The sequence below is a fragment of the Ammospiza nelsoni genome, chromosome 15 (assembly GCF_027579445.1).
Source record: "Ammospiza nelsoni isolate bAmmNel1 chromosome 15, bAmmNel1.pri, whole genome shotgun sequence".
NCBI lineage: Eukaryota > Metazoa > Chordata > Aves > Passeriformes > Passerellidae > Ammospiza > Ammospiza nelsoni.
Window position 1 is genome coordinate 7,668,901 of NC_080647.1, and position 19,450 is coordinate 7,688,350.

The 19,450-nt window shown below is 46.1% G+C and overlaps 1 protein-coding gene across 2 annotated transcripts in view; it reads left to right on the forward strand.

Annotated features, from left to right (window-relative positions):
- The window catches only part of PLS3 (plastin 3), a 49,796-nt gene that overhangs the window by 415 nt on the left and 29,931 nt on the right, over window positions 1–19,450 (forward strand). The window contains exon 1 of one of the 2 annotated variants that reach the window (XM_059482809.1): window positions 18,429–18,528. The exons of the other annotated variant lie outside the window; for it this stretch is intronic. The gene's annotated coding sequence lies outside the window, so the exon portion shown is untranslated. Of the gene's footprint in view, window positions 1–18,428; window positions 18,529–19,450 lie in introns of those variants that run through there. 2 annotated transcript variants of the gene reach the window in all.

Genomic DNA, 19,450 nt, shown 5'->3' on the forward strand with positions numbered 1-19,450 from the left:
GGAGCCCCGGTGCGGCAGACTCGGGCTTTGTGCGAGTTGGTGGGAGCAGAACCCGGCCGAGGGGAGGGGAGGTGCCGCTTCCCGCTGTGGGCTCCCGCAGAGCGGCACTGAAAAGGGGTTCGGTTTGTATTGCACTTTTATCTTTTGTGCAGGGTAGTATTCCCAAAGCAGAGAGCGTGAGGAAATGGGAACGACTTCACTTTATTTCACCCCGCTTCAGTTAGATGAGAAGTCGTGGGACAGCTGTGTGGGTTTATTTTTATACATCTCTAATTTGTACTGGGAGAGGAAGTGTCACCCTACTCCCCCTAACAATGGCTTCTTGTTGGGAGCCTGGGAAGGGAAAAGGAAGAGCAGGGGATTTTTCAGGACTTAAAGCTTCAAACTTTCCTTTGCTGGGGCACCCTGATGCTGTCTGGAAATAGTGTAATGGGTAACATCAAGTCCCAGTGCTCACAGAGGTAACAGCTCTGCAGGCGTGACTGTGCTCCAGTTGTAAGTTTCTGAGTAGAAACAGTGGTGAAACGTACATGGGAACCGAGCTCCAGTTAATGCTTCCTTGGGACAGGCTGCATGTGCCTGCTCTGTGAGGGCATCCGTGCCTTCAAGCAGGGCACCCCTTGGACTCGCTGATTTCTTAGGAGAGCTGCTGGTATAGATCTGAGCAAATGCCATTGAATCAGCCTTTGAGGTTGTTGTTGCTGTTACACAATTCCAGTGGAATGTGAGAGCTGGGCTTCCTGTTTTTGGTCAATCTGTAGAAGCGACTATAAAAGATAATAGATATCTCAAGTAAATTGCTTTTGCATGACAGCTTGGAGCCATTGTTCAGCCAGTAGCACTTGTGACTTCTCCAGTGAGCCTGGTAACCTGAGAAGCAAAACTCCTTAATGCTGGGAGCCTCGCTCAGAGTAACTTTAAAGACAACAGCTGGAACCTGGATATAAAGAGGGAATAGTTACCGAGATCAGCATGTGCTAGTGCTGTGCATAATGATGTATAGAAATTCGATCTGTTTTGAAAAGAAATCTTGTGCAAAGAGGAGCTGCTGGTAGTTTGTGAGTGGAGAGCAGTGATTCAGGGGGATTAGTGGACACAAGGCCAGTCCCCTGGGTGCAATATTCTGCAGCTGATTCTGCCCTGGGGGTGTTTGATGGCTTTATGTGGAGTGTGTGCACACACGGAGACTTAAAATTCCAGATCTGTTTGTTTGCTTCTAAATAACTCTTAAAAAAAGAAATTAATAAAATAATTTGTTAAATGAAAACCTTTTCCAAACGTTATTGTTATCATAGCCTGTTAATCTTGCCAACAGTTTAACAATTTGAGGATGCTGCTTGGTTGTAACCAAGCTCCTTTGAAGGAATTTTCTGCTTGTGAAAGATGAATTACTCATTCTTTGTCTGAGCTAAGAGATCATAATGTGATTATTAAACTCAGTTATTCAGTGCTAGATGTAAAGAATTGTGTTTCATCAGGGTCTTTGTTCTCTTATCAAAGTTAATCTCATGAAGTTTCCCCTCCTGTAAAATACGCAAACGTCTCCCCAGGTTAAGAACGCCCCTAACTCCAGAAACCTATTTACCACTTTTGGCTAGATGAGCTTTACAGTGGACAGGGCTCTGGGGACTGGTGACTTCATTAGGTATTTGGATAAACGCAGAGGAAGCCCTTCCCCTGGGGCTCCCTTGCTGACTCCTCTGCTCCGGGTTTCAATTGTTGTGAGATTAAGATGGTGAGTGAAGGAATTGCAGTCTGGTTAAATGAGTTTGTGCTGAATCCACTCATGCGGGATCTTCTAGTAACTCCAGTAACTCTTTCCTGTGTTTACTTGGCTTTCTAGTGCAGTGACTTCGGTGGCTTTGGAGAAACGGAAACACAACATTTCTGACTCTAGGAAAGCAAAGGAGAGCACTGCTCAGTGACTGACTGGAAGGGATGCTGGGGACAGTTAAATCAGTAGCTGTGCTTAAGCAGCTGCTGGTGATCTGAGTGGTCTGTGTGCCTTGTGAGCCACTTTATCTGCACTTTTTGTGTGGTAAAACTGCAAGTGCTCCACTTGGAGCTTCAGCATGGCAGTTCCATTATTGATAACATATAGTGCATTGGGAGAAGATAAATACTTTTCTTTTACATGATTGGCAGTGTGTTTAGGGAGGGTGTGCCCATCATAGATACTGTAACCTGCTTCCTTATCTAAGTAGATGATGTGATCAGCAGCTCATTTCACACCTGAGGTTGTCTTGGTGGTGATATTTTAAGTAGTGCTAATTTATTTGGTGACTCGTCCCAACACACAGATAATGTTCTTGGTAATCTTATTTTACACAGCTTTAAATAATAGGTGGTGAAACACAAAGGGGCTGTGTTTTCAGCAGAGCCAAAGACCAAGTTCTGCTTTATATCAGTACAGGGTATTCCTTGTTTGTGTTTGGGGTTTGTTTGTTTTTTTAAGCTACAATGTTTTGCATCTCTGTGCTTCATAAAACTGAGAGCTGTGGATTGGAATTCTCTGAGGACATTTGTCCCTTTTTAGATACAGGCCTGATTTTCTTGAATTGCCTGTGGCAGGGAGGTGATGGAAAAGCAGCATCAAGCCTGCCTGCATTATTCCAGCACAGGATTTGTACAGATCCATCTAAGCAGTCCTGGCTCTCCTGATGGTGCTCACAAGGGCAGCTCTTGACCTGCCTCGTTGGGGGAGGCAGTTTAACCCTGTGCAGGGACATGGAGGTGCTTCTGATCACAGAGAGTGAAAGGAAGGAGGGAGCTGCCAGCTGCTACAGTGTTGCTGTGCAGTTTGCAGAGGCTTGGACAGGTGGAATTTATCCTGCTGCTACTTGGTTTTTATCTGTGTACCGCCAAGTAGCGCTAAGCAGCAAAAGAAACATGGTTTAAAGTTGGTGTTTTGTTTAGGCTTTGAATATTGCTCTGCTTCCACCTATATTAGAGCAGTAGTTCAGCATGAAAAAAGCAGATTCTCATCTCTTCAGGCCAGCTGTTTAAACATGTGACTGACAAGCTATCAACCTGCCTGCTGCAATAAGATATTAATTTTTAACTTGTCAAATTGGGAATAGCCACAACATTTTATGTTAATATTTATCAAGCAATTGCTGGTATTTGGATGGTCAGCACTTTTTGGACTAAATACTACTGTGCATTTAGTGATCTGTGTATCTTTTTGGACATTGAGCTCATGACGTAATTAAAATTGCTAATTATATCAAAAAAGCCAAACATGAATCCAGAAACCCCTACCAGCAGATGGGTGAAAGGTGGATATTAAATTTTAAAAGTTTACTAAATAGCCTTAATGCATACACAAAGCAAAACATTCCTGAATACCTTTTTTTTTTTTTTCCAAGCATGTTGCAAAACTGAGACCAGCTCTTGTAATGAGGGCGATGCAAGGTTGAATTAAACCTTGAATTAATTTGTTGGGTTACTGTAACAAATGTCACAACATCACCTATCCCTGGCCCCCAAGCCCCTTGATAGGCATCTGTTGACATTGTTGCACGCACATTCCTGTTGGCACTTTGGGAATTACATTATTGCACAAGCAGCAGTGGTTGTGTTTGTGGTGGGTGATGTCTTGGCAGAGCTCTGCCCTCCACTGCTGGCAGGGGAGGGCATGAAAGGACTGATTACCCTGTGACCATCCCAGAGAGCTGCTCAGACTCCTGTGCAGAATCAGCTGTCCCTGCTTGCACCATTTGCACTCTTTTCTACCCCAGAGGTGCCTGCTGCTCTTGCTGCTGGTGGGTGAGTAGGTGGGAAGTGTGAAAGCTGAAGGCAGTTGTGTGATGGTCCAACATCTGGGCCCTGGGTGCTGTGGCTGATGATGCTCAGGGAGCAGCCTGGAGGTCCCCAGAGCAGCAGCAGCTCAGCTGACAGGGACTGGGCTGCTGTAATCACTTTTAACTGTGTGACTGCTGCTCAGGAATAGCCACTGTTATGTCCCCTGCTCTGTGCACAGGGGTTGGGGTGTGTCTGTGGGTGTGCTGTCTCTCTGGAATTTATTGAATTAAAAATGGGCATCTCCAGTGTGCAGGGAGTAAGAATGGGTTGGTGGTGTTTGGACACAGCAGCATTATTTCAGATTCAGCCTTAGCAGCTGCCTACTTTGTGCTCTTCAGTGCTGAAGTTGTAGGTGATGGGTCAAGCCTGTCCTGTCCTTGCCAGTGTTTCCTGCCCTGGATATCCTTCCAAGTGTCTCTGAAGGGGAGGCTTGGATAGCACCTTTCCATGTGTTGTGAGATCCTCTTGGAGCCCTGCAGAATGCTCTGGGAAAAGTCTTCTGGTTTGTGCAAATACTTCCCCAAGTGCAGGGCTGAAGGTGTAGATTTCCTCTTCTTTACCTGAGTGGCATTGCCAGGCTGTGCCATCAGCATGGGGACAGGGGGTCCTGGCTGTCAGAAATCCTCCTTCCTCATCTCCCTGTGCTGCAGGCCATCCAGACCATCTCCACGGGCAGATGGCACCCCTGGGGTGGCTGTGCTGTGACATGGGGACATCCTGCCCAGGGAGGGTGATGGAGGCTCACCCTTTTAACTGTTGATTGAAGAGATGATTTGTTTGTAGCCAAAAGATGGGACTTATGTGTCTGTGGCTGCAGAGCCCAGTCAGGGCAGCAGGCACTGTGTTTGGGATTTCAGGTGTTTGGTGTGTTCCTGTGAGACCTTGCCAGCCATGTAAAGAACAACTGTACCAGCTAAACAAGCAGATGTGGTTAATTGGTGGAGCTGAACACAGAAGTCCCCACCTGATAGGCCTGCAGAATGGGGTGGGAGGAGAAGATGTGCACATCTGTACTCTGCTAGTGCCACACTTTGATTTGGAGATGACAGAGCCCTTGGGGTGGGCACATGTGACATCAGTGCTGACCACACTGACATCAGTGCTGGCCAGCAGCTGCCCTGTCTCCAGGACTGTTTGCTTGGCTGCTCTGCAGTTCTGTTCCCATCCGGGGTGTGGACTTCCTTGGGCAGGGTGCTGAGGTGTGGTGGCCAGCCAGTCCACTCAGCTACTGTGGCATCCACTGGCCTGCTGGGAATCTAAGATCTGTTGGCTTTTTTTGGTAATAGATTAGAAATGCCAAGGACAATAATCAAGTCCTGTCTGGCCTGCTTGAAGAATTATATCATGTGTGCTCCTCTAACAGCCAGGGTTTCCTGTCTGGGTTTGTGGGTTCATGCCTGGGCTACTTAAAGCTAGTTTTGCACTGGGTTTGTGAATGGAATCATGATGAAAAGAGGGCTTCCATGCCCTCAGGAGAGCTGCTATCAGCAGAGATGGAGCTACCCAGAGTCATTCCTTCCCTTTTGTTTGTTTTGCCAGCTGATTCCTGTTAGTTTGTCTCTACCTTTCAGCAGCTGGGCGATGAGGGTGACCACAGCATCCTTGGCCAGTGGGCTGCTTGCCTTAGGTCCCATCCTTGTGTCCCCTGTGCTGCTGGACAATGTGCACATCCTTGGGGGCAAACTGACTCCTTCTGCAGCATCCAGGCTGTCCCCATGTGCTGTGGTGGCCTGTGCACCAGTAACATTTGGGAGTTAGTATGGAGGAAATAAAATAATGATTGATTTGACATGTGTCTGAGGATGTGGGTAGCAGGATCACTGTCTGAAATGGTGAGCTCTGGTTAGGGCTGCTGCAGATTGCTCATGTCAATCCATATGGGCCATATGCTTCTAACCAGTCTCCTTGTCTCATTTCCTTCTCTGAAATGCTTACAGCTGTTTTTCCTGCCGCTTCAGTAGGTTTTTTGTTCCTGTAAAAAGAGTGACAGCTCACAGATGCTGCTGGGAGTCCCCACTGAATAGCTGGGAAGAGAGAATATTACTGTGATCTTCAAGAGAAGATAAAGTGTAGTGTCCCTGCAGGAGGCCTAATTACTGGTGTTTTAAGTAAGCTTTTTTGTTTTTTCTTTTTAAAGTTGACAATAGACTTAACTGTCTCATTCACTGTTTCCTCATCACATACTGACCTTAGTGCTGTCCGCGAGAGAGGAGGGAGTTGATGAGGTTCCTTATGTGTAGAACAAGGAAGGATGAAGGGAAGTTGTCCATAATCATGTGTTGAGGTGTTCAACATCCAGTTTTGCTGCTATGCTTATAATGTTGGGGGTTAAACTTCACAATGTTGCTTAGATGTTGGCTTTTTTCCTAAAGAAGTCTGTGACCAAAGTGATGATAGCAGTGCTTGAGGTTCATCATTGTTGGTCCTCCACTTATCCCCGTGTTCATCTCTTTGTCCTGCCCTTCCTGCAGGGGGAATTCTGCCAATAATTCTGCCAAGAGAATTAATTGCAGACTTTTGTGCTTGGGTTAATGATCCAGGCCTGGCCAGGTGAAGAGATGCTGATGCCTGTGCAAGAGTTTCACAGTTTATGGCTGGGTGCTAAAGGGGCACCTGAAGACAGTGAGAGAGGCTGTCTGTATCTGCTTTTAGACAAATGACCTGTGCACTACAAGGAGTGTGGGGCTGATGTGGCAAAGTACATGGCTGTGTTGAATTGGCTTGAATGCCAAACTAAGACAGGGTCTGTAGCAAATAAAACCTAGTGGGATGTTATGTCTGAAGTTTAGGTGCTGAGAGTACAAAAAATCTCTGCTTTTAGTGGGTTGGTTGCCTGGTGGCCAGAAGCCCTAAATAAGCAAAACTTGCCAGATTCCAATCCTCTGCTTTGCCTTTTTTGCAGTCCCAACTGCACAGAACAGTGAGGTGTCCCAGCAGCTGTTGTCCTGGTGTCTGAGATAGGAAACCCTGTATGGGATCCTGTGGGATGTCTGTGGCTGGTGATTGTTTTCCTGCCTTGTCTTCCCAAGGGTCTCAGTGCTGTGCAAGGAGCCATGGATTGGCTTTTCCTCCTGTAAAAAATATACTGGGGCTGTACTCTCCTCAGCCCTTGTTATAAATTATAAACTGCTGTGGGAAATGGAAAATAGAGTAATTCTGATTTGTGTTCTTTTAGAGCCTTGTTCTTTAGACCAAAATACACAGGATAAGTCTAGCCCTTCCCTCTATTCACTTTTCATAGCCTCCTTTGTTTTTAATTTATATATCTTTTTATTCTAAATTCCTCCCATCCCCAAAATAGAACAGACATCAGCCTGCAAGCAAAGATTGCCAGGCACTGGTCTTGTGGATTATAGTGGCTTTTTGGCCTGGTTGGAGACTGAGCCCCACCCTACGTAGGCTTGGATTAAAAATAGTCTTCCTTTTCATTAGTCTGTACACAACACATTTATGTCTTGGTTTCTGGGGTATTGGCAGCCACAGGAAGCCCTTCAGCTATAAAATACCTCAGAAAATCTGTTTGCTGCTAATTAATGCAGAAATGCTAAGGTGACCAGTGTTGGAAAGGTGTAGAGCCAGATGTCTCACTGCCAGCCATGTAGTTATCATACGTGTTGATCAGAGTTTAGCTGTGCTTCTTGAAGGACCTGAAACAATTGAAAACTCTTGCCCACAGCCTATGCATTAGTCTGCCCCTTCAGGAATGTCTCAGCTCAGGTGCTGCAGGGATGTCCAGTGGCCAGGACACTGCCCACAGCCTCCAGCTCAGTCCTGTCTGCCCAGACCTGAGCTGCACGCGCCTCCCTCTTTGTGTAAAAAAGAAAAAGCATTGAGGGCAAGAAGCTGAGCAGTATCTGGTGTGGTGATCTCATTCCCCACTGCCTCTTGGCAAAGCCAGGCCTCAAACCCAAGCTTAGGCAGGTCTGGGTGCTTGGCCATGGCACAGCAGAGGGAAGATCTGAGCGTCTCCTTGCCCTGGGCATCTGTCCTCTGCCTCATGAACATCGAGTGTTGACTCCTTGTGTTGTTCCATGTGTTTCCCACTGTCCTTGGCCATGCCTGGTGGGCAGTGAGTGCTTTTGCAGGGTGCCAGGCAATGCTGCTGGCAGGCCCAGGGCTGCTCCGTGGGGAAAGGCAGGATGCAGCTGAGCCGGGATCTGGAAGCAGGCAGTGCTGCCTGGCAATTCCCGCAGCTCAGACCCAGCTTTATGGCTGTTTAGGGCAGGGCTGGGAATAAATGAGCAGGGGAGGGATGGGAGGAGGGCAGGGAGGCTCTGCCCAGTGCCTGTTCCATGGCTGTTAGCGACTGGCGTCCTCTGTGTGCCGGCTTTATGTGACCTTGGTGATCAAAGGTCTCTCTGTAATCAGAGAAAATGCTGCCTTCTCTTCAGTTTTTGTAGACTCTGCCTTGGCCTGTTCTGTTTCTGGTAATTCCACTCCAGAGTAGACTGTAAAAAAAACTTAAAAATGTGAAATATTGTATTGTCTCATAAAATCTTTGTAAACAGTCGTGAAACTCTGTGGAAGGACACTAGAAGGATTTTATTTCTCCCAAAGCCTAGGGATGAGCTTTCAGCCTTTGTCTAGCTCAGTTACATGCCTTTTACTTTGAGAGTCAAGGGGCTATTTATTTGTATCTCAAATTTTTAAAGTGGAAAAACTGACTCCTACAGTTAGGTCTTTACTGCAGATTTTTTTTTCTTTTTTTTCTTGCTAGAGGAAACCAAATTTTTTCCTGAAAATATGCTGGCCAGGCTTTTAAAAAAAATTGTATAAATACAGGAACTTACACAAGGCAAAGTGAGTTGCTGCCCACTGCAGGGTCAGGTCAAGACAAGGAAAAACCTGCAAAACACCAACTTGGGGAAAAGCATAAAGAAGATCTGATTATCTGGTAGATGAGACAGGCTGAGTAACATCAGAAATGCTGCTGGCTTCTATCAGTGTTTGCCATACCAGCTGCAGAATGAGGCTGTGGCTCAGATGCTGTGGGTAATCTTGCCTCTGGCCTATGTCCTGTTAGTTTTGTGCTTCTGCTGGAGTTTTGTGTGCTAGAGCTGCTTCTCTTGTGCCCAAATGATGGGGAGACTGTCTTGATAGGGGGAAAACAGAAATAATTGATTGCAGAGGTCTGGGGACATCCTCTTGGATTGCTCCTGAAATTGTTGTCTCTTTGAGGTGGTGGGAAAGGAAGCTATAGAAAAATCCCCTTTGTTTTATCTTTTTTTCCCTGATAGTTGACATATGAAAAGCATTTCTATACTTGAAAGCAAATAGGAAGGCATGTGATTCTGCATTATATCTGTGTGGATTATTTTTTCCAGTATATTAGTGATTAAATTAGGGGCTCTCCAGAGCTGAACACACAAGATGTTTGAAATTCAGATTGAAGACCTTGGATAAAAGAAGCTTGTATCCTGTCTGGGTTAGATGGAAGGTGATGTGCAGTGGGTTGTTCCTGAAATGAATTTTCACAGTCACCTGTGTGCCATTTCAATGTTCTTCCTTGCCTGTTGTGTTATCTGAAAACTATAGCTGAAATCCTTTTTTCTATGTGCTCATTCCCTCAAAGTTCCCTTTTTTTATCAGATTTGGGGTTTTTGATGCTTGTATGGATCTGTGCCTCAGTGATGTTGCTGGTGCATGTGGTGCTGTCCCAGCCCTGGCAGCAGAAGCCCAGGCACCAGGACCTCTGCTCCATGGATTCTGCTCAAAATAACAGGGAAGGGGAGGTGCTGATCTGCCTCTTCCCCTCCCTTCTGTACTACAAGGTAGAAAATGTCTTGCTCTACTTTCACAAGCAGTAGGACTGAACTTGTTGCCTTTGACTCTGCCCTGCTGGGAAGGTCAGGAGCTGGAGGAGGTCCTGTGGGTTTCACCGTCTCTGTTTTCATGGAAGATCTTGGTGCAGATGAAACTGCTGGGCAAGCACCAAAGCTCTCAGTCTGTCCAGTGCAGCACCAACCAAGTGGAAACTTGAATTCAAGCTACCCATCCCTGTAATTGGCATTCATATTTTGTGAGGCAGTGCTTCAGCTGGGTCTGAAAAATCATTAATCCTGGCTCCTTATTTGTGCTGCCATTGCAACCTTGTGCTCCTTCCTGCTAATCAGCCAGGAGGGGTTTGTGGAGTTTTGTTTGGGTTTGGAACAGGGCTGTGGTTTTGAGATTCCAGGATGCTGAGTCTTGTCCCAGGGACTGGCTTGGATGCTCTCCTGCCTTGGAGCCTTAGTGAGCAGGCTGATATTGCAGCCCATCCCTGTTTTCCTTGGGCTGAACCAGTGTTTGCCTTCTGTTATAACTGTTGAGCAGCTGCAGTGCTGTGGTGATATATACACATCTATATTGTGCTATAAATCCTGTAGTTAAACATTTCCTTGACCCAGTGCACAACAAGGTGCTTGTCTCCAGCTGGTTACAGAAATAAAGGAAGTGAGTTCTAAAACAATATTGCAATTAAGCTGTTTTTTCCTAAATTTTGCACAAAATGTTTTGCCTCCAGGAATGGATTGTGAGGAGTTTTATTTTAGGGAATACATAGGGTGTTGTGGGTGTGTATAAAGTTACCCTGTTGTGATTGGTGTTGGGCAGGCATTCAGGGAGAAAGTTGGCCCTTGCTTTTAAGAACTGTTTCTAAGATAGCAACATTCTGAAGGTCAGTAGAGAACAAATGGAAATACATTTACAAAAACATTCATGTTTCTCAGTGCTCCTGGTAATAACAAGCAAGTTTCTGAATCCTCACTTAGGCAAATTTCACCTTTTCATACAGAGGGAGGGGAAACCAGGCCTTCTGAAGACTGAAAATACTTTGAATAAGCAGCCTTAATGTCTGACCTAAACTTTAGCCTGTTCCTTTCTGCACTGTTTTTGGCTGAGGCTGGGACTAAGCTTTCCTTGGGGACATGGATGGGAGGTTCCTGTGCAATCCTGCTCCTGCCCTTCTTTTGCCCACCCCTTTGCAATGTTCTCGTGTATCTGATTTCCAGCTGGGCTCTTGCCACTGCATTATATAAACCAAATGCTCAAGCAAAGGCAGCATAGTCAGACTTCTTGCTGAAAACTTGAAAAATTGACGTTGCTTCTGCCCGGCTGAGAAGCTCCCAGAAGTTGCTGTAGCTGTGCTGGATGGATGGTAATGGCAGTGTCCAGCCTACATTAGTTAGATCCATCACTAGTGGCAACAACTTTTATTCCTTCCTTCCCTTTCTCTAAGTAGTATAACTTTTTCAGGGTTATATAGGGTGGTTTTAGTTGATCCCTTTGCTCCCTGTGTTCTGAAGGTCTGTATAAAAAGAGTTTTGAAAGGCATGAAATGGAGTAAGATTCTGCCCTGCAGAGTCCTTGAAACTCTGTTATGCAAGAGCCTTTACAACCAGGACCAGTCAATGATTCACTTCAGCAATTAAAGCTCTGTGCATGGGTCTGATATCACCCTGGCACAAAGCAGGGCATTGCACTTTCTTTGGTGCATTGCCCTTTCATGTGTAGCACTCACAGCTGATCTTCTTGCTCAGCATTTGGACCTCTCTGGTGTGATCCATGTTGAACCTTGTGGTGTCATTGCTCCCAGCCATACATCTGCCTCTTCTGCCTAAGCTCCAAATTTGCTTCATGCCTTCTACCAAATACCATGCCTTGTTTGGCTTTATTTAGGATCTGTAGATGTCTGGTTTTTGGTTTTGTTTTGCTAACTTCTAGGATGAGAGTTTCTTTAATACTAATACTAAAATATTTTAATACTAAGCATTAAATGTTTCATACTAAGCATTAAAGTCGACAGCAACAACAGACTAGAGAATAGAAGAAATCTGCTGTCAAAGCAAAGACTGGCTTCACAGCACAGAGATCAGTCTGCTACTAGTAGCTGTTTTTTATGATCTGGAAAATGGGAGATGGCTTCCTAATTAACAGTGTAATGAGCTGTGTGGTGAAGATTGTGCTCTAGGGACCTGAAGGCTATGGGTGACAATTTACAGTGTGTGTGTGAGCGGTAATCCAGCTCTACCCCACCTTTCTACATATTTGAAAAGAGTGCAGTAGTTGTGGGAGCCCCTGGAGTTACCCTGTTCAGTGGGTCCATCCTACAGGAGACTTTCTGTGGGGGTCTGAGATAAAAAGAGCAGTTGGAGGGAAGCCAACAAGTGCATGAGCTAAATACCAGAAAAAGCTTCAATGCCCCTTGAGATGAGAGTTTGGACTAGTTCAACACAGATGAATTTGTACAATATGATGAGCCAGTGCTCCTGGCAGGGTGATGTCCTGATGAGATACAATCCCTCCCTGGAGATCCTGCCTGCCTGGGCTGGGTGTGTGTGCTGCTGCCCAGGCTGGGCACTGCCTGGAACCTCTCTGACAGTGGGAGCTCACCTGCAGATGTTGATGGGTTGTGTGGGACTGAGGAGCCACCCAGTGGCAATCTCCCACAGCCTCCCACTGGCCAGGAGTGGTGCAGCAAACTGGTCTGTGCAGTGGCCAGCAGTGGTGGCCAGAGCTGGCTGTGACTGCAGAGGTGAAATGTCTTCTTGCATAAAGGTGGAAGGTATTAAGCACTTCCTGACCTCTGGTTCTGCACAATTGCCAGCCTTGCTACAGCCCATGGATCTATGTTTCAAACCACATCTTTTTAACTGTTGTGGTTTTATTTTGAAGATTACACCTATTTTATTAGCAATCTAATAGGGTGCTCCTATAGGCAAGTCCCTGTTGGTGTTTGGCTTTAGAGAGAGCTTTGTTTCCAGTTGACTTTTTTTAAGATGAAATGAGGTGTAGTGCTTGGCTTTGGTAGCAGCATTTATGTTTTAGTATTTAGAAAGTTAATCTTCTCAGGGGCAAAATCTGGCTCAAGTAGCTGAAAACTTTGCAAAGATGTTGCTCCTGCTCAGGCTGCAGAGTATTTATTGTTGATAGAAAGTTAAAAGGCCTGTGACAGACTTGTATGAAAATATGACCCTCTTCTAAACAAATCTGTACTCCTGTAATTTGCATTGTGCCACCATTTGCATTAGGATTGTTTTTTTGGTGCTTCTTAAAGCTTTCTTTAGTGTGTGTTAAAAGACCTTAGTTCAAAGAACTACATTCCTATTAAATGGCAGCTTTCCCATATTAATACATTCCGTGAGGATGCAGTCCACATGAATGCTGTATACATCTCATTTGTAGATGTGTCTAAATTGAATGTTGCTAAAAATGGATCAGAATGGTTTTCCTCTTCAGAAATATTCTGTAAACAGTCACTTGTGTTCTGCAGTAGTGCAGCTCTAGTGTAAAATTATATTTCCTTGAGTAGTGACTGAGGGTGGATAGTTATCTAGAGCACATTCTCCTGGAGAGCAGAGGATTGCCTAAGTCATGTCAAGGACAGACTTGGGTGATGGGCAGAGCTGGCAGCTGAGATGAAAGATGAAAAAGTAAATTTGTGTCTCCAAGACCCTCCAACCAGAGGCAGTGCCACTCTTTCTCCAGTGGCCTGGTCTGTGGGTGCCTGAGCTGGCTTTAACTGGGATGCTGTGCTAACAGAGGGCCCTCTGCCCACTGCCTCATCTTCCCTGTGCTGGTGTCCACAGCCAGCCAGGGTGGGAAGACTGAAATGCTGAGGAGAAGGAAAGGGACAGGATGGCCTTTGGTTGATGTCAGCCCTGCCTGGGTGCAGTTTTAGTGTGCCAGGGCAGTTTCTCTTCTCATGCCTCAGTAACAGCCATTAGCCATTCATCTGATGCTGTTGTAATCACCCAAAGTGCTTTCTTTGTGATTGTTGCAAGGTGCCCTTTGTGATTTGTTAGGTGGAGATGCAAAACTGGCCTAAAAATATTCTCTGCTCCAAGTTCCTTCCGGTGGCTTGTCATTTGGCTCATAGATGTAGCAGACAGGATGGGAAAGTGCCTCAGAACTGGTGATGCTCTGCTCAGGCCTGCAGGACTGGCTGGAGAGATCCCAAAGGCACTGCAGGCTCCTGCAGTGGTTTCAGTGCTGGCTTCTGCCCTGGGAATGCAGCTCATCTGGCAACTGCTTTTCCAGTGGGTGTGCAGAAGGGGTTTCCAGGTAATCTCTTAATTTCTTTCTCCCTTTACAAAAAACTCATTCACTGCCAGACTCCCCATGGCCCGTGATCTCCAGAGAATAACTTGTTCACTTTTTTCCCACTTATCCCCTCTCCACACCCACCTTTTTTGTATTTTGTATTTAATAAAGTGGGTGACTCAGTACTAAATATAAAGCCTCCTGCTTCCGGCATCATCTGCCTGGGGCTCATTTCCTGGAGCTGACATCAGTTGAAGCTCCCGATTTCCTTATGAAATAGCAGGACATGAAATGTCCTTTGCGCGGTGATCTGGGCATCCTTGTGGACTTCTGTGGTGGCTGCTTGGCTCCCTGATCTAAGCTGTGAATAATTAGCTGGTTAATTGCTAAGCTGAGCACTGGTGGAGCACAGGGTAAATGGGGCAAGTCCTCAGACCTGTTTTGCACTGCAAAATTGTACTCAAGTTTGCAGGCGATTTTTTTAAATAAAGACCAACTTTCAGTCCCTCCTGCATATGCAAGGTTTTTATTAAATAAGCATGAGCCTGACTAATGTCTTGCTTTCTTCCAGATGACAGGCTTGCTGACAGAGCAGCTCAGGAAGCTTTTAAGGGCGAAAGCTAGCAAATATGGACCTGTTTTTTCTTACTGATAAACTGAGGAATTAGGGTCAAATGCTTGCTCCTCAGTTGTCACATCTTTCTTTCCATAGCCGTTTACATTGATGGGATATACATTGCCATTGGTTGGCACTGAGGGAGAAAGCAAAAAGTGCATAAACCCTCAATTTGTGTCAAAAAGCACAGGTGAGAGTCTTTCTATCTGTTCATAATTTCATTAAAATCCTTACATTTAAAAGAGATTGTGGACAGAACTGGAGGAGGGGAACATGTTGCGCATGGTAAATGGTCACTGATGTCAGTCCAAAACAGGCTCGTGGGTGGCCCCTCAGCTTTGCTGTCTAAAGCCCTGGCTCACAGAGCATGGTGTGTTTTCTCTGGTGAAGCAGGCTATTTAAGTTAACTGGTTTTCTCTTTCAGTTAGGTACTCTTTTGAACTTCTCCCCCTTTGCTCTCTCTCTCTCTCTTTAATTTTTAAATTTTTTTTGTAAGGAGAGGGGATGTTCCTGAAAATCCTTGATTTGCAGCACCAGCCCAGGCAGAGGCAGGAGATTGAGCCACCTTTGCAGCTCCTTGAAGGCTTGCCAAGGTTTGCTGATGCTCTGTTGGCTCTGGGATCTCCTGAGGCTGCTGTGGCCCTCTGCCCATGGAGGTTTCTAGCATGGGGATGCTGAAGTGGTTCAGCATGTCTTACACTCCCAAGTTGACAGTGAAGCTGGCTGTGTCCTGCTAAATAGATATTTAGGCAGAAGCTAGAAGTGCCAGCAGTTAAACCCATCCCAAAAATCACTGGGACAGATGTGGCATGCCCAGGAACTTGTTCATCACCGTGGATGTCATCACCAGTTATGTTGAACAGCTTCCAACATCAGTATGGTGTGTCTTCGTGTTAGTGAGAAAAACAGCACTTCTGGAGTGGCAGGAGAACTTGGAGTCCAGAAGCAGATGGTTGTCCTCTTCTGGACCCACTGGGGAGAGCAGTGGGGCTGCACAGCCCACTGTAGCCAAAAGGCAGCACACTGGATGAGCTCCCTTCGTCCCCCAGAACTTCACCAAAGGGTCTGAGTTCCTTTCCTCCCCCAGAACTTCACCAAAGGGTCTGAGCTCCCTCCCTTCCCCAGAACTTCACCACAGGGTCTGTTCTCAAGGGTTTGTGGTGAAAGATGACTCCTGAATTTACCCTTTCTGCTCCCCTGTCACCTGGCAGGCAGCAGCTGCCACTCCCACAGCCATCACTGAGTACCTTCTGGAGGGCAAATACGTATTAGTGGCCTCCCAGTGAAACTTGGCAGCTGGAGCTCTGGAGGAGATGTATCCCCTTGTGCAATGATGTGCTGGGGGAATCCTGCCAGTGCTGGAAGTTCTCTCTGTGCATAAACCTACATCACAATGTTCCATGCAGGGGAGTGGATGTGTCACCTGAGCACCTCAAGCACCTTCTTCTTCCCTAAAAGGCTCTTTCTTAAAGCAGGAAGAAGAGGAAAATACACTGCTATACTGGCTCTACCAAAAAAAAATTCCTATTTTGGAAGAGTGTGGGGAGTGGTGTGAGACCAGGCGTGTGAGGAAGTCTGCTGGGAGTGGAGTGCCCGGGGAACTGAGCGTTCGCTGCCTGCCACGCCACACCCGGGTGTGCTGAGTCTCGGGACATGACGTGGGGATGAGTGGTGCTGGCACCACAGAGCTGCTATTTTAGGTTTGACTGTAATTGCAGGTTGGACCGCCAGGACTGGATTTGGAGTATTCACAGAGCAGAGGGCTCTTAAAGCTCAGGAAAAACTGGCTATCTCTGATCCTTTGCAAATGTGGGAGATGGGGATTTCACGTGCGCTGTGCGTGAATTGAATTCCTTGTGGTGGAGCCACTGGGGACCTGTGCTGGCTGGTGATGGGGCAGGGATGTCCTCTCCCTCTCAGTCAGAGGGAATGATTATACCTGATAGCCTGTAGGATGCTTTCCACTTACCTGAAAAAAGAAAAGTGGGTAAGCAGAGGTGTGAAGAGCCACGGTCTGGTGGCTTTTAGGCATTTTCCTCTGCAATGCCAGTCTTCCACCTGCACACCTGCAGGTGCTGCCCTGCTGTTCCAGCAACACAGGTGACAGACACTGAGCAGACATTGCTTGTGCAATGGCTCTGCCACTGACAGAAAGTCACAGCCTGGTTTGGGAGCTGGGCTCTGGTGTGCTCTCCCCCAGAGCTGTCAAGCCCCAAAGCCTCACTAACCCCTGCAGGATGGATTTGTGCTGTGCAATGTAGGATGTAAAGTGGAGATGCTAAACTTCACAAGATGAGTTTTTTCACTTTTGTTGCATGATTGCCCCTAGACTTCAGAGGCTGGATGCAGTCCCTGGTTTTGGTCAGAGCAGCCAGCTGGGCTCTCTGCACCCAGATGTGCTGTGATGCTGAAGCTGGCTGCTGGTGCAAATCAGCAGAGCTGAAATTGCTCTTCCCTAAACCCTGCTTGATGTGCACTCAGCCTGGTCTCCATGGACTGCAGAAGTGTTTTTCTAATCCAGCTTCTTTCTTTTTAAGTTACAGCTGCAGTTCTGGGCATAAAACCCTCTATTTTTGTTTCCATGATGTTTACCATCCTGAGGAAGCTGGCAGGCTGTGGGTTTGGGGTTAGGTTTTTTGTTTTGTTTTGTTTTTTGGGGTGTGTTTTATACCTCCTTTGAAACTTTACAGCTGGAAGCTAAATTTTCAGGTGGTACCCAAGAAATGGTACCAGGCAGTGACTCACTTTCCTGGCTGATGTAATTTTTAAAGAGAAACAACAAAAAAACCACCCAGTGACCATAATTTTTAGGACAGTCAGGAGTTCTTCAGATTTTTTACTAATTCAAATATTGTGTTTATTAGTAAATGACATATTTTCCTTTTAGCTATGGAAATGCTCAAACATTATGGACTTAACAGGAGCAGAAATCTCTGAAATATATGATTATAGTTTGGAAAGCCAACTTAACCTTTCTGGTGATTGATTCTGCTCCTGTTCATTGCATCAGCAGCACACAGTACATGATGTTTCTGTTGCTTGTGTCTTCCTGGCTCGCAGCAGATGTCTGTTCCTGTTTCATCTAGAGCAGACAAGGATGAATTGCTGAGATAATGCAATATATTACAGTATGGGCCAGCTCTGAACTCTGTATTTCATTTAATCTAATCTATTCAGACAATTTTTAATTTTTTTGTTAGTTTTTGTTTTTGAGGAACTGTGAGGTGAGATAGCAGGCAGCATCCTCCTTCAGTGCAGAGTAAGGCCAGATAGGTCTGGATCCTGAGTATTCTGTGAGCTTCTGGTTGTTTCAAAGGCATCCATAAAATAAGTACATAAAGCCAAATACAAGCTCTGCGTTGCTGTTTGGACACGCTGAGAACGAGCAAATCAAAATCCATTTGTTCTAAAGAGTAAAGAGTGGAAGATGGATTTTTTGTTCAGTTTTTTTTTGGGGGGAGTTTGTGTTTTGTTTCTTAATAATTAAAAAAATAGTTTGCTTACTTACATAAAGCCAAATGCAAGCTCTGCGTTGCTGTTAAGCTCTGCGTTGCTGTTTGACTGGACACGCTGAGAACGAGCAAATCAAAATCCATTTGTTCTAAAGAGTAAAGAGCAGTAGAGGGATTTTTTTTGTTCAGTTTTTTTGGGGGGGAGTTTGTGTTTTGTTCTTTATTAATTAAAAAAAAATAGTTTGCTTACCTAAAATCTTCTGAAGAGTAAAGCGCAGTAGAGGGATTTTTTTGTTCAGGTTTTTTTGTTTGTTTGTTTGTGTTTTGTTCTTTATTAATTAAAAAAAATTAGTTTGCTTACCTAAAAGCTGTGTATCTTACTGCTTCCCATCCCAAGTGCCAAGCCATAAAGGACCAGGAGCTGTTTTTCGGGAGAATCCCTGCTCTCAGGGGATGCTCGGGCCGCTGTCGCGGCGTGACCGCATCCCTGGGAGCGAACCTCCCCTCGCTGGGCGGGGAGCCGGAGGAAGGGAAGGGAGGGAGGAATGCTGGCTGCCCTGCTCCGGGCCGGGGGCGGGGGAGACGCTGCGGGCCGGCCGAGGCAGCGATTCGGCGTCCCCGGGAGGAGAGAGCCGGGTAAGGAGAGCCGGGAGAGTGGCCCGGTGTGCCGGGCTGGGCTGTGCGGGCTGTGCCGGAGATCGTCCTGCAATAACTTGTCCTGCTGTGCTTTTCCCTGCTCAAAGTCTTGTGATTCCTCCTGCTGTAGCGGATGGAGGAAAACAGCTGAGGGCAGAGCGAGTTTCAGGTTTTGGTGTGTCTGAGTTTGGAATTTATCAGCGCGCCTGATAAACGCGTGCAAGCAGCAGCAGGGAGGGCTGCCCCGGCTGGGCATCAGCGAGGGATTCGTGTTTAGGGCTCAGGGTGTGTCCTCCCAGCTCTGGGTTTGTTCCATCTCTGTCTGCTGCGGGCTTTTACAAAGCAGAACTGCTCAAACTTGCATGTTAAAGTGTTAAATATTTAAACCTGTGCCTTGCAGAAAGTGCGAGGAGCTCTGAGTGCTTTTGGGAAGTGGCTGTAGGCTGCTGGCTGTGTGGCTGCTGAACTTTTTGGGGTCTTTCACCTGGAGAGGTTGGGCTCTAAATGCTGCCCTGCCATTGCAGCTGGAATGGCATGAGGCATTACAGGCTGGCAGGATTTCATCTCCTAACAGAGGAGTTTATCTGGCTTGCTGTGGTTTCTGGCTATACTTGATGCTGGAAGCCAAGGCAGACCCTCTCTAAACACTTTAGTAGTCACTACTAGCTTAAAACACTTGTATACCAGTACTGAAATGCTGAGTTTTTTGTTCTGGAAACTTCATTTGTCTGCAAACCTGTAAAACACTTCTGGTATAGCTTTTTCACATCCTAATTTTGTTTGTACTGAATGTATTGCTCTGAGGTTTTGCTAAGTTATGTTTTATTAAACTGATACTGTATTATCTCTTAGCCAAAAGGCTAAGAAGAGATATTTCACTCTGCATTTATTCTGCAAAGCATCTGTCTCTAAAGAATGATTT